This window comes from Lactuca serriola, chromosome 1 (genome assembly GCF_051521515.1).
Source record: "Lactuca serriola cultivar US96UC23 chromosome 1, Lser_US96UC23_V15, whole genome shotgun sequence".
NCBI classification, from domain to species: Eukaryota; Viridiplantae; Streptophyta; class Magnoliopsida; order Asterales; family Asteraceae; genus Lactuca; species Lactuca serriola.
The window spans coordinates 202,563,231-202,572,835 of record NC_136408.1 but is presented as its reverse complement, the minus strand read 5'-3'; the positions used below and the strand labels follow the sequence as shown (position 1 = coordinate 202,572,835).

The window sequence follows — 9,605 nt, the reverse complement described above, 5'->3', positions numbered from 1 at the left end:
GTGCCCTCCGGTTCATGGTTGATGCTTTTCGTATTTTTGGAACGGAGCCGATCGGTCACGTGGGTCCCACGCCCCGCGTACCAAAACAAAGGAGGTTCTGCGTCTTGTAACACATAAAAACAATAAACATGGATAGTATTTCGGGTGCGATCATACCAGCACTAATGCACCGGATCCCATCAGAACTCCGCAGTTAAGCGTGCTTGGGCGAGAGTAGTACTAGGATGGGTGACCCCCTGGGAAGTCCTCGTGTTGCACCCCCCTTTTTCGTTGTCCGTTTGCGTTTTTTTAGATTTTACGTGCGGTTTTTTTGCTTTTTTTCCTTTCTTTCTTGCTATTTCTATGCTCGGGTGCCCTCCGGTTCATGGTTGATGCTTTTCGTATTTTTGGAACGGAGCCGATCGGTCACGTGGGTCCCACGCCCCGCGTACCAAAACAAAGGAGGTTCTGCGTCTTGTAACACATAAAAACAATAAACATGGATAGTATTTCGGGTGCGATCATACCAGCACTAATGCATCGGATCCCATCAGAACTCCGCAGTTAAGCGTGCTTGGGCGAGAGTAGTATTAGGATGGGTGACCCCCTGGGAAGTCCTCGTGTTGCACCCCCCTTTTTCGTTGTCCGTTTGCGTTTTTTTAGATTTTACGTGCGGTTTTTTTGCTTTTTTTCCTTTCTTTCTTGCTATTTCTATGCTCGGGTGCCCTCCGGTTCATGGTTGATGCTTTTCGTATTTTTGGAACGGAGCCGATCGGTCACGTGGGTCCCACGCCCCGCGTACCAAAACAAAGGAGGTTCTGCGTCTTGTAACACATAAAAACAATAAACATGGATAGTATTTCGGGTGCGATCATACCAGCACTAATGCACCGGATCCCATCAGAACTCCGCAGTTAAGCGTGCTTGGGCGAGAGTAGTATTAGGATGGGTGACCCCCTGGGAAGTCCTGCGTTTTTTTAGATTTTACGTGCGGTTTTTTTGCTTTTTTTCCTTTCTTTCTTGCTATTTCTATGCTCGGGTGCCCTCCGGTTCATGGTTGATGCTTTTCGTATTTTTGGAACGGAGCCGATCGGTCACGTGGGTCCCACGCCCCGCGTACCAAAACAAAGGAGGTTCTGCGTCTTGTAACACATAAAAACAATAAACATGGATAGTATTTCGGGTGCGATCATACCAGCACTAATGCACCGGATCCCATCAGAACTCCGCAGTTAAGCGTGCTTGGGCGAGAGTAGTATTAGGATGGGTGACCCCCAGGGAAGTCTTGCGTTTTTTTAGATTTTACGTGCGGTTTTTTTGCTTTTTTTCCTTTCTTTCTTGCTATTTCTATGCTCGGGTGCCCTCCGGTTCATGGTTGATGCTTTTCGTATTTTTGGAACGGAGCCGATCGGTCACGTGGGTCCCACGCCCCGCGTACCAAAACAAAGGAGGTTCTGCGTCTTGTAACACATAAAAACAATAAACATGGATAGTATTTCGGGTGCGATCATACCAGCACTAATGCACCGGATCCCATCAGAACTCCGCAGTTAAGCGTGCTTGGGCGAGAGTAGTATTAGGATGGGTGACCCCCTGGGAAGTCCTGCGTTTTTTTAGATTTTACGTGCGGTTTTTTTGCTTTTTTTCCTTTCTTTCTTGCTATTTCTATGCCCGGGTGCCCTCCTGTTCATGGTTGATGCTTTTCGTATTTTTGGAACGGAGCCGATCGGTCACGTGGGTCCCACGCCCCGCGTACCAAAACAAAGGAGGTTCTGCGTCTTGTAACACATAAAAACAATAAACATGGATAGTATTTCGGGTGCGATCATACCAGCACTAATGCACCGGATCCCATCAGAACTCCGCAGTTAAGCGTGCTTGGGCGAGAGTAGTACTAGGATGGGTGACCCCCTGGGAAGTCCTCGTGTTGCACCCCCCTTTTTCGTTGTCCGTTTGCGTTTTTTTAGATTTTACGTGCGGTTTTTTTGCTTTTTTTCCTTTCTTTCTTGCTATTTCTATGCTCGGGTGCCCTCCGGTTCATGGTTGATGCTTTTCGTATTTTTGGAACGGAGCCGATCGGTCACGTGGGTCCCACGCCCCGCGTACCAAAACAAAGGAGGTTCTGCGTCTTGTAACACATAAAAACAATAAACATGGATAGTATTTCGGGTGCGATCATACCAGCACTAATGCACCGGATCCCATCAGAACTCCGCAGTTAAGCGTGCTTGGGCGAGAGTAGTATTTGGATGGGTGACCCCCTGGGAAGTCCTGCGTTTTTTTAGATTTTACGTGCGGTTTTTTTGCTTTTTTTCCTTTCTTTCTTGCTATTTCTATGCTCGGGTGCCCTCCGGTTCATGGTTGATGCTTTTCGTATTTTTGGAACGGAGCCGATCGGTCACGTGGGTCCCACGCCCCGCGTACCAAAACAAAGGAGGTTCTGCGTCTTGTAACACATAAAAACAATAAACATGGATAGTATTTCGGGTGCGATCATACCAACACTAATGCACCGGATCCCATCAGAACTCCGCAGTTAAGCGTGCTTGGGCGAGAGTAGTACTAGGATGGGTGACCCCCTGGGAAGTCCTCGTGTTGCACCCCCCTATTTCGTTGTCTGTTTGCGTTTTTTTAGATTTTACGTGCGGTTTTTTTGCTTTTTTCCTTTCTTTCTTGCTATTTCTATGCTCGGGTGCCCTCCGGTTCATGGTTGATGCTTTTCGTATTTTTGGAACGGAGCCGATCGGTCACGTGGGTCCCACGCCCCGCGTACCAAAACAAAGGAGGTTCTGCGTCTTGTAACACATAAAAACAATAAACATGGATAGTATTTCGGGTGCGATCATACCAGCACTAATGCACCGGATCCCATCAGAACTCCGCAGTTAAGCGTGCTTGGGCGAGAGTAGTATTAGGATGGGTGACCCCCAGGGAAGTCTTGCGTTTTTTTAGATTTTACGTGCGGTTTTTTTGCTTTTTTTCCTTTCTTTCTTGCTATTTCTATGCTCGGGTGCCCTCCGGTTCATGGTTGATGCTTTTCGTATTTTTGGAACGGAGCCGATCGGTCACGTGGGTCCCACGCCCCGCGTACCAAAACAAAGGAGGTTCTGCGTCTTGTAACACATAAAAACAATAAACATGGATAGTATTTCGGGTGCGATCATACCAGCACTAATGCACCGGATCCCATTAGAACTCCGCAGTTAAGCGTGCTTGGGCGAGAGTAGTACTAGGATGGGTGACCCCCTGGGAAGTCCTCGTGTTGCACCCCCCTTTTTCGTTGTCCGTTTGCGTTTTTTTAGATTTTACGTGCGGTTTTTTTGCTTTTTTTCCTTTCTTTCTTGCTATTTCTATGCTCGGGTGCCCTCCGGTTCATGGTTGATGCTTTTCGTATTTTTGGAACGGAGCCGATCGGTCACGTGGGTCCCACGCCCCGCGTACCAAAACAAAGGAGGTTCTGCGTCTTGTAACACATAAAAACAATAAACATGGATAGTATTTCGGGTGCGATCATATCAGCACTAATGCACCGGATCCCATCAGAACTCCGCAGTTAAGCGTGCTTGGGCGAGAGTAGTATTAGGATGGGTGACCCCCTGGGAAGTCCTGCGTTTTTTTAGATTTTACGTGCGGTTTTTTTGCTTTTTTTCCTTTCTTTCTTGCTATTTCTATGCTCGGGTGCCCTCCGGTTCATGGTTGATGCTTTTCGTATTTTTGGAACGGAGCCGATCGGTCACGTGGGTCCCACGCCCCGCGTACCAAAACAAAGGAGGTTCTGCGTCTTGTAACACATAAAAACAATAAACATGGATAGTATTTCGGGTGCGATCATACCAGCACTAATGCACCGGATCCCATCAGAACTCCGCAGTTAAGCGTGCTTGGGCGAGAGTAGTATTAGGATGGGTGACCCCCTGGGAAGTCCTGCGTTTTTTTAGATTTTACGTGCGGTTTTTTTGCTTTTTTTCCTTTCTTTCTTGCTATTTCTATGCCCGGGTGCCCTCCGGTTCATGGTTGATGCTTTTCGTATTTTTGGAACGGAGCCGATCGGTCACGTGGGTCCCACGCCCCGCGTACCAAAACAAAGGAGGTTCTGCGTCTTGTAACACATAAAAACAATAAACATGGATAGTATTTCGGGTGCGATCATACCAGCACTAATGCACCGGATCCCATCAGAACTCCGCAGTTAAGCGTGCTTGGGCGAGAGTAGTACTAGGATGGGTGACCCCCTGGGAAGTCCTCGTGTTGCACCCCCTTTTTCGTTGTCCGTTTGCGTTTTTTTAGATTTTACGTGCGGTTTTTTTGCTTTTTTTCCTTTCTTTCTTACTATTTCTATGCTCGGGTGCCCTCCGGTTCATGGTTGATGCTTTTCGTATTTTTGGAACGGAGCCGATCGGTCACGTGGGTCCCACGCCCCGCGTACCAAAACAAAGGAGGTTCTGCGTCTTGTAACACATAAAAACAATAAACATGGATAGTATTTCGGGTGCGATCATATCAGCACTAATGCACCGGATCCCATCAGAACTCCGCAGTTAAGCGTGCTTGGGCGAGAGTAGTATTAGGATGGGTGACCCCCTGGGAAGTCCTGCGTTTTTTTAGATTTTACGTGCGGTTTTTTTGCTTTTTTTCCTTTCTTTCTTGCTATTTCTATGCTCGGGTGCCCTCCGGTTCATGGTTGATGCTTTTCGTATTTTTGGAACGGAGCCGATCGGTCACGTGGGTCCCACGCCCCGCGTACCAAAACAAAGGAGGTTCTGCGTCTTGTAACACATAAAAACAATAAACATGGATAGTATTTCGGGTGCGATCATACCAGCACTAATGCACCGGATCCCATCAGAACTCCGCAGTTAAGCGTGCTTGGACGAGAGTAGTACTAGGATGGGTGACCCCCTGGGAAGTCCTCGTGTTGCACCCCCCTTTTTCGTTGTCCGTTTTCGTTTTTTTAGATTTTACGTGCGGTTTTTTTGCTTTTTTTCCTTTCTTTCTTGCTATTTCTATGCTCGGGTGCCCTCCGGTTCATGGTTGATGCTTTTCGTATTTTTGGAACGGAGCCGATCGGTCACGTGGGTCCGACGCCCCGCGTACCAAAACAAAGGAGGTTCTGCGTCTTGTAACACATAAAAACAATAAACATGGATAGTATTTCGGGTGCGATCATACCAGCACTAATGCACCGGATCCCATCAGAACTCCGCAGTTAAGCGTGCTTGGGCGAGAGTAGTACTAGGATGGGTGACCCCCTGGGAAGTCCTCGTGTTGCACCCCCCTTTTTCGTTGTCCGTTTGCGTTTTTTTAGATTTTACGTGCGGTTTTTTTGCTTTTTTTCCTTTCTTTCTTGCTATTTCTATGCTCGGGTGCCCTCCGGTTCATGGTTGATGCTTTTCGTATTTTTGGAACGGAGCCGATCGGTCACGTGGGTCCCACGCCCCGCGTACCAAAACAAAGGAGGTTCTGCGTCTTGTAACACATAAAAACAATAAACATGGATAGTATTTCGGGTGCGATCATACCAGCACTAATGCACCGGATCCCATCAGAACTCCGCAGTTAAGCGTGCTTGGGCGAGAGTAGTACTAGGATGGGTGACCCCCTGGGAAGTCCTCGTGTTGCACCCCCCTTTTTCGTTGTCCGTTTGCGTTTTTTTAGATTTTACGTGCGGTTTTTTTGCTTTTTTTTCCTTTCTTTCTTGCTATTTCTATGCTCGGGTGCCCTCCGGTTCATGGTTGATGCTTTTCGTATTTTTGGAACGGAGCCGATCGGTCACGTGGGTCCCACGCCCCGCGTACCAAAACAAAGGAGGTTCTGCGTCTTGTAACACATAAAAACAATAAACATGGATAGTATTTCGGGTGCGATCATACCAGCACTAATGCACCGGATCCCATCAGAACTCCGCAGTTAAGCGTGCTTGGGCGAGAGTAGTACTAGGATGGGTGACCCCCTGGGAAGTCCTCGTATTGCACCCCCCTTTTTCGTTGTCCGTTTGCGTTTTTTTAGATTTTACGTGCGGTTTTTTTGCTTTTTTTCCTTTCTTTCTTGCTATTTCTATGCTCGGGTGCCCTCCGGTTCATGGTTGATGCTTTTCGTATTTTTGGAACGGAGCCGATCGGTCACGTGGGTCCCACGCCCCGCGTACCAAAACAAAGGAGGTTCTGCGTCTTGTAACACATAAAAACAATAAACATGGATAGTATTTCGGGTGCGATCATATCAGCACTAATGCACCGGATCCCATCAGAACTCCGCAGTTAAGCGTGCTTGGGCGAGAGTAGTATTAGGATGGGTGACCCCCTGGGAAGTCCTGCGTTTTTTTAGATTTTACGTGCGGTTTTTTTGCTTTTTTTCCTTTCTTTCTTGCTATTTCTATGCTCGGGTGCCCTCCGGTTCATGGTTGATGCTTTTCGTATTTTTGGAACGGAGCCGATCGGTCACGTGGGTCCCACGCCCCGCGTACCAAAACAAAGGAGGTTCTGCGTCTTGTAACACATAAAAACAATAAACATGGATAGTATTTCGGGTGCGATCATACCAGCACTAATGCACCGGATCCCATCAGAACTCCGCAGTTAAGCGTGCTTGGACGAGAGTAGTACTAGGATGGGTGACCCCCTGGGAAGTCCTCGTGTTGCACCCCCCTTTTTCGTTGTCCGTTTTCGTTTTTTTAGATTTTACGTGCGGTTTTTTTGCTTTTTTTCCTTTCTTTCTTGCTATTTCTATGCTCGGGTGCCCTCCGGTTCATGGTTGATGCTTTTCGTATTTTTGGAACGGAGCCGATCGGTCACGTGGGTCCGACGCCCCGCGTACCAAAACAAAGGAGGTTCTGCGTCTTGTAACACATAAAAACAATAAACATGGATAGTATTTCGGGTGCGATCATACCAGCACTAATGCACCGGATCCCATCAGAACTCCGCAGTTAAGCGTGCTTGGGCGAGAGTAGTACTAGGATGGGTGACCCCCTGGGAAGTCCTCGTGTTGCACCCCCCTTTTTCGTTGTCCGTTTGCGTTTTTTTAGATTTTACGTGCGGTTTTTTTGCTTTTTTTCCTTTCTTTCTTGCTATTTCTATGCTCGGGTGCCCTCCGGTTCATGGTTGATGCTTTTCGTATTTTTGGAACGGAGCCGATCGGTCACGTGGGTCCCACGCCCCGCGTACCAAAACAAAGGAGGTTCTGCGTCTTGTAACACATAAAAACAATAAACATGGATAGTATTTCGGGTGCGATCATACCAGCACTAATGCACCGGATCCCATCAGAACTCCGCAGTTAAGCGTGCTTGGGCGAGAGTAGTACTAGGATGGGTGACCCCCTGGGAAGTCCTCGTGTTGCACCCCCCTTTTTCGTTGTCCGTTTGCGTTTTTTTAGATTTTACGTGCGGTTTTTTTGCTTTTTTTTCCTTTCTTTCTTGCTATTTCTATGCTCGGGTGCCCTCCGGTTCATGGTTGATGCTTTTCGTATTTTTGGAACGGAGCCGATCGGTCACGTGGGTCCCACGCCCCGCGTACCAAAACAAAGGAGGTTCTGCGTCTTGTAACACATAAAAACAATAAACATGGATAGTATTTCGGGTGCGATCATACCAGCACTAATGCACCGGATCCCATCAGAACTCCGCAGTTAAGCGTGCTTGGGCGAGAGTAGTACTAGGATGGGTGACCCCCTGGGAAGTCCTCGTATTGCACCCCCCTTTTTCGTTGTCCGTTTGCGTTTTTTTAGATTTTACGTGCGGTTTTTTTGCTTTTTTTCCTTTCTTTCTTGCTATTTCTATGCTCGGGTGCCCTCCGGTTCATGGTTGATGCTTTTCGTATTTTTGGAACGGAGCCGATCGGTCACGTGGGTCCCACGCCCCGCGTACCAAAACAAAGGAGGTTCTGCGTCTTGTAACACATAAAAACAATAAACATGGATAGTATTTCGGGTGCGATCATACCAGCACTAATGCACCGGATCCCATCAGAACTCCGCAGTTAAGCGTGCTTGGGCGAGAGTAGTACTAGGATGGGTGACCCCCTGGGAAGTCCTCGTGTTGCACCCCCCTTTTTCGTTGTCCGTTTGCGTTTTTTTAGATTTTACGTGCGGTTTTTTTGCTTTTTTTCCTTTCTTTCTTGCTATTTCTATGCTCGGGTGCCCTCCGGTTCATGGTTGATGCTTTTCGTATTTTTGGAACGGAGCCGATCGGTCACGTGGGTCCCACGCCCCGCGTACCAAAACAAAGGAGGTTCTGCGTCTTGTAACACATAAAAACAATAAACATGGATAGTATTTCGGGTGCGATCATACCAGCACTAATGCACCGGATCCCATCAGAACTCCGCAGTTAAGCGTGCTTGGGCGAGAGTAGTACTAGGATGGGTGACCCCTTGGGAAGTCCTCGTGTTGCACCCCCCTTTTTCGTTGTCCGTTTGCGTTTTTTTAGATTTTACGTGCGGTTTTTTTGCTTTTTTTCCTTTCTTTCTTGCTATTTCTATGCTCGGGTGCCCTCCGGTTCATGGTTGATGCTTTTCGTATTTTTGGAACGGAGCCGATCGGTCACGTGGGTCCCACGCCCCGCGTACCAAAACAAAGGAGGTTCTGCGTCTTGTAACACATAAAAACAATAAACATGGATAGTATTTCGGGTGCGATCATACCAGCACTAATGCACCGGATCCCATCAGAACTCCGCAGTTAAGCGTGCTTGGGCGAGAGTAGTATTAGGATGGGTGACCCCCTGGGAAGTCCTGCGTTTTTTTAGATTTTACGTGCGGTTTTTTTGCTTTTTTTCCTTTCTTTCTTGCTATTTCTATGCTCGGGTGCCCTCCGGTTCATGGTTGATGCTTTTCGTATTTTTGGAACGGAGCCGATCGGTCACGTGGGTCCCACGCCCCGCGTACCAAAACAAAGGAGGTTCTGCGTCTTGTAACACATAAAAACAATAAACATGGATAGTATTTCGGGTGCGATCATACCAGCACTAATGCACCGGATCTCATCAGAACTCCGCAGTTAAGCGTGCTTGGGCGAGAGTAGTACTAGGATGGGTGACCCCCTGGGAAGTCCTCGTGTTGCACCCCCCTTTTTCGTTGTCCGTTTGCGTTTTTTTAGATTTTACGTGCGGTTTTTTTGCTTTTTTTCCTTTCTTTCTTGCTATTTCTATGCTCGGGTGCCCTCCGGTTCATGGTTGATGCTTTTCGTATTTTTGGAACGGAGCCGATCGGTCACGTGGGTCCCACGCCCCGCGTACCAAAACAAAGGAGGTTATGCGTCTTGTAACACATAAAAACAATAAACATGGATAGTATTTCGGGTGCGATCATACCAGCACTAATGCACCGGATCCCATCAGAACTCCGCAGTTAAGCGTGCTTGGGCGAGAGTAGTACTAGGATGGGTGACCCCTTGGGAAGTCCTCGTGTTGCACCCCCCTTTTTCGTTGTCCGTTTGCGTTTTTTTAGATTTTACGTGCGGTTTTTTTGCTTTTTTTCCTTTCTTTCTTGCTATTTCTATGCTCGGGTGCCCTCCGGTTCATGGTTGATGCTTTTCGTATTTTTGGAACGGAGCCGATCGGTCACGTGGGTCCCACGCCCCGCGTACCAAAACAAAGGAGGTTCTGCGTCTTGTAACACATAAAAACAATA

At 47.8% G+C, this 9,605-nt stretch overlaps 18 non-coding genes and 10 pseudogenes across 18 annotated transcripts; all 28 read left to right on the top strand.

Moving 5' to 3' along the window:
• Nucleotides 1-142: 142 nt before the first annotated feature.
• LOC145079030 (5S ribosomal RNA) lies at nucleotides 143-261 on the top strand. Its single transcript, XR_013694558.1, has one exon. It is a non-coding gene; the product is annotated as a 5S ribosomal RNA (ribosomal RNA).
• A 231-nt stretch (nucleotides 262-492) lies between these two features.
• LOC145084972 (5S ribosomal RNA) lies at nucleotides 493-611 on the top strand. Its single transcript, XR_013699392.1, has one exon. It is a non-coding gene; the product is annotated as a 5S ribosomal RNA (ribosomal RNA).
• A 231-nt stretch (nucleotides 612-842) lies between these two features.
• LOC145079670 (5S ribosomal RNA) lies at nucleotides 843-960 on the top strand (annotated as a pseudogene).
• A 200-nt stretch (nucleotides 961-1,160) lies between these two features.
• On the top strand, nucleotides 1,161-1,278 carry LOC145080028 (5S ribosomal RNA; annotated as a pseudogene).
• Nucleotides 1,279-1,478: 200 nt separating this feature from the next.
• LOC145079669 (5S ribosomal RNA) lies at nucleotides 1,479-1,596 on the top strand (annotated as a pseudogene).
• A 200-nt stretch (nucleotides 1,597-1,796) lies between these two features.
• On the top strand, nucleotides 1,797-1,915 carry LOC145078912 (5S ribosomal RNA). Its single transcript, XR_013694440.1, has one exon. It is a non-coding gene; the product is annotated as a 5S ribosomal RNA (ribosomal RNA).
• A 231-nt stretch (nucleotides 1,916-2,146) lies between these two features.
• On the top strand, nucleotides 2,147-2,264 carry LOC145079974 (5S ribosomal RNA; annotated as a pseudogene).
• A 200-nt stretch (nucleotides 2,265-2,464) lies between these two features.
• Nucleotides 2,465-2,583, top strand: LOC145084617 (5S ribosomal RNA). Its single transcript, XR_013699056.1, has one exon. It is a non-coding gene; the product is annotated as a 5S ribosomal RNA (ribosomal RNA).
• Nucleotides 2,584-2,813: 230 nt separating this feature from the next.
• LOC145080027 (5S ribosomal RNA) lies at nucleotides 2,814-2,931 on the top strand (annotated as a pseudogene).
• A 200-nt stretch (nucleotides 2,932-3,131) lies between these two features.
• LOC145083144 (5S ribosomal RNA) lies at nucleotides 3,132-3,250 on the top strand. The gene has a single exon (XR_013697629.1). It is a non-coding gene; the product is annotated as a 5S ribosomal RNA (ribosomal RNA).
• Nucleotides 3,251-3,481: 231 nt separating this feature from the next.
• LOC145080149 (5S ribosomal RNA) lies at nucleotides 3,482-3,599 on the top strand (annotated as a pseudogene).
• Nucleotides 3,600-3,799: 200 nt separating this feature from the next.
• On the top strand, nucleotides 3,800-3,917 carry LOC145079668 (5S ribosomal RNA; annotated as a pseudogene).
• Nucleotides 3,918-4,117: 200 nt separating this feature from the next.
• On the top strand, nucleotides 4,118-4,236 carry LOC145078795 (5S ribosomal RNA). The gene has a single exon (XR_013694327.1). It is a non-coding gene; the product is annotated as a 5S ribosomal RNA (ribosomal RNA).
• Nucleotides 4,237-4,466: 230 nt separating this feature from the next.
• Nucleotides 4,467-4,584, top strand: LOC145080148 (5S ribosomal RNA; annotated as a pseudogene).
• A 200-nt stretch (nucleotides 4,585-4,784) lies between these two features.
• LOC145083338 (5S ribosomal RNA) lies at nucleotides 4,785-4,903 on the top strand. Its single transcript, XR_013697812.1, has one exon. It is a non-coding gene; the product is annotated as a 5S ribosomal RNA (ribosomal RNA).
• A 231-nt stretch (nucleotides 4,904-5,134) lies between these two features.
• On the top strand, nucleotides 5,135-5,253 carry LOC145078678 (5S ribosomal RNA). The gene has a single exon (XR_013694214.1). It is a non-coding gene; the product is annotated as a 5S ribosomal RNA (ribosomal RNA).
• A 231-nt stretch (nucleotides 5,254-5,484) lies between these two features.
• LOC145078439 (5S ribosomal RNA) lies at nucleotides 5,485-5,603 on the top strand. Its single transcript, XR_013694005.1, has one exon. It is a non-coding gene; the product is annotated as a 5S ribosomal RNA (ribosomal RNA).
• A 232-nt stretch (nucleotides 5,604-5,835) lies between these two features.
• Nucleotides 5,836-5,954, top strand: LOC145082217 (5S ribosomal RNA). Its single transcript, XR_013696745.1, has one exon. It is a non-coding gene; the product is annotated as a 5S ribosomal RNA (ribosomal RNA).
• A 231-nt stretch (nucleotides 5,955-6,185) lies between these two features.
• On the top strand, nucleotides 6,186-6,303 carry LOC145080146 (5S ribosomal RNA; annotated as a pseudogene).
• A 200-nt stretch (nucleotides 6,304-6,503) lies between these two features.
• On the top strand, nucleotides 6,504-6,622 carry LOC145083337 (5S ribosomal RNA). Its single transcript, XR_013697811.1, has one exon. It is a non-coding gene; the product is annotated as a 5S ribosomal RNA (ribosomal RNA).
• Nucleotides 6,623-6,853: 231 nt separating this feature from the next.
• On the top strand, nucleotides 6,854-6,972 carry LOC145077255 (5S ribosomal RNA). Its single transcript, XR_013693055.1, has one exon. It is a non-coding gene; the product is annotated as a 5S ribosomal RNA (ribosomal RNA).
• Nucleotides 6,973-7,203: 231 nt separating this feature from the next.
• LOC145076552 (5S ribosomal RNA) lies at nucleotides 7,204-7,322 on the top strand. Its single transcript, XR_013692707.1, has one exon. It is a non-coding gene; the product is annotated as a 5S ribosomal RNA (ribosomal RNA).
• Nucleotides 7,323-7,554: 232 nt separating this feature from the next.
• On the top strand, nucleotides 7,555-7,673 carry LOC145082098 (5S ribosomal RNA). The gene has a single exon (XR_013696632.1). It is a non-coding gene; the product is annotated as a 5S ribosomal RNA (ribosomal RNA).
• A 231-nt stretch (nucleotides 7,674-7,904) lies between these two features.
• LOC145076035 (5S ribosomal RNA) lies at nucleotides 7,905-8,023 on the top strand. Its single transcript, XR_013692574.1, has one exon. It is a non-coding gene; the product is annotated as a 5S ribosomal RNA (ribosomal RNA).
• Nucleotides 8,024-8,254: 231 nt separating this feature from the next.
• Nucleotides 8,255-8,373, top strand: LOC145083055 (5S ribosomal RNA). Its single transcript, XR_013697546.1, has one exon. It is a non-coding gene; the product is annotated as a 5S ribosomal RNA (ribosomal RNA).
• A 231-nt stretch (nucleotides 8,374-8,604) lies between these two features.
• On the top strand, nucleotides 8,605-8,722 carry LOC145079667 (5S ribosomal RNA; annotated as a pseudogene).
• Nucleotides 8,723-8,922: 200 nt separating this feature from the next.
• Nucleotides 8,923-9,041, top strand: LOC145083282 (5S ribosomal RNA). The gene has a single exon (XR_013697760.1). It is a non-coding gene; the product is annotated as a 5S ribosomal RNA (ribosomal RNA).
• Nucleotides 9,042-9,272: 231 nt separating this feature from the next.
• On the top strand, nucleotides 9,273-9,391 carry LOC145083054 (5S ribosomal RNA). Its single transcript, XR_013697545.1, has one exon. It is a non-coding gene; the product is annotated as a 5S ribosomal RNA (ribosomal RNA).
• Nucleotides 9,392-9,605: the final 214 nt, after the last annotated feature.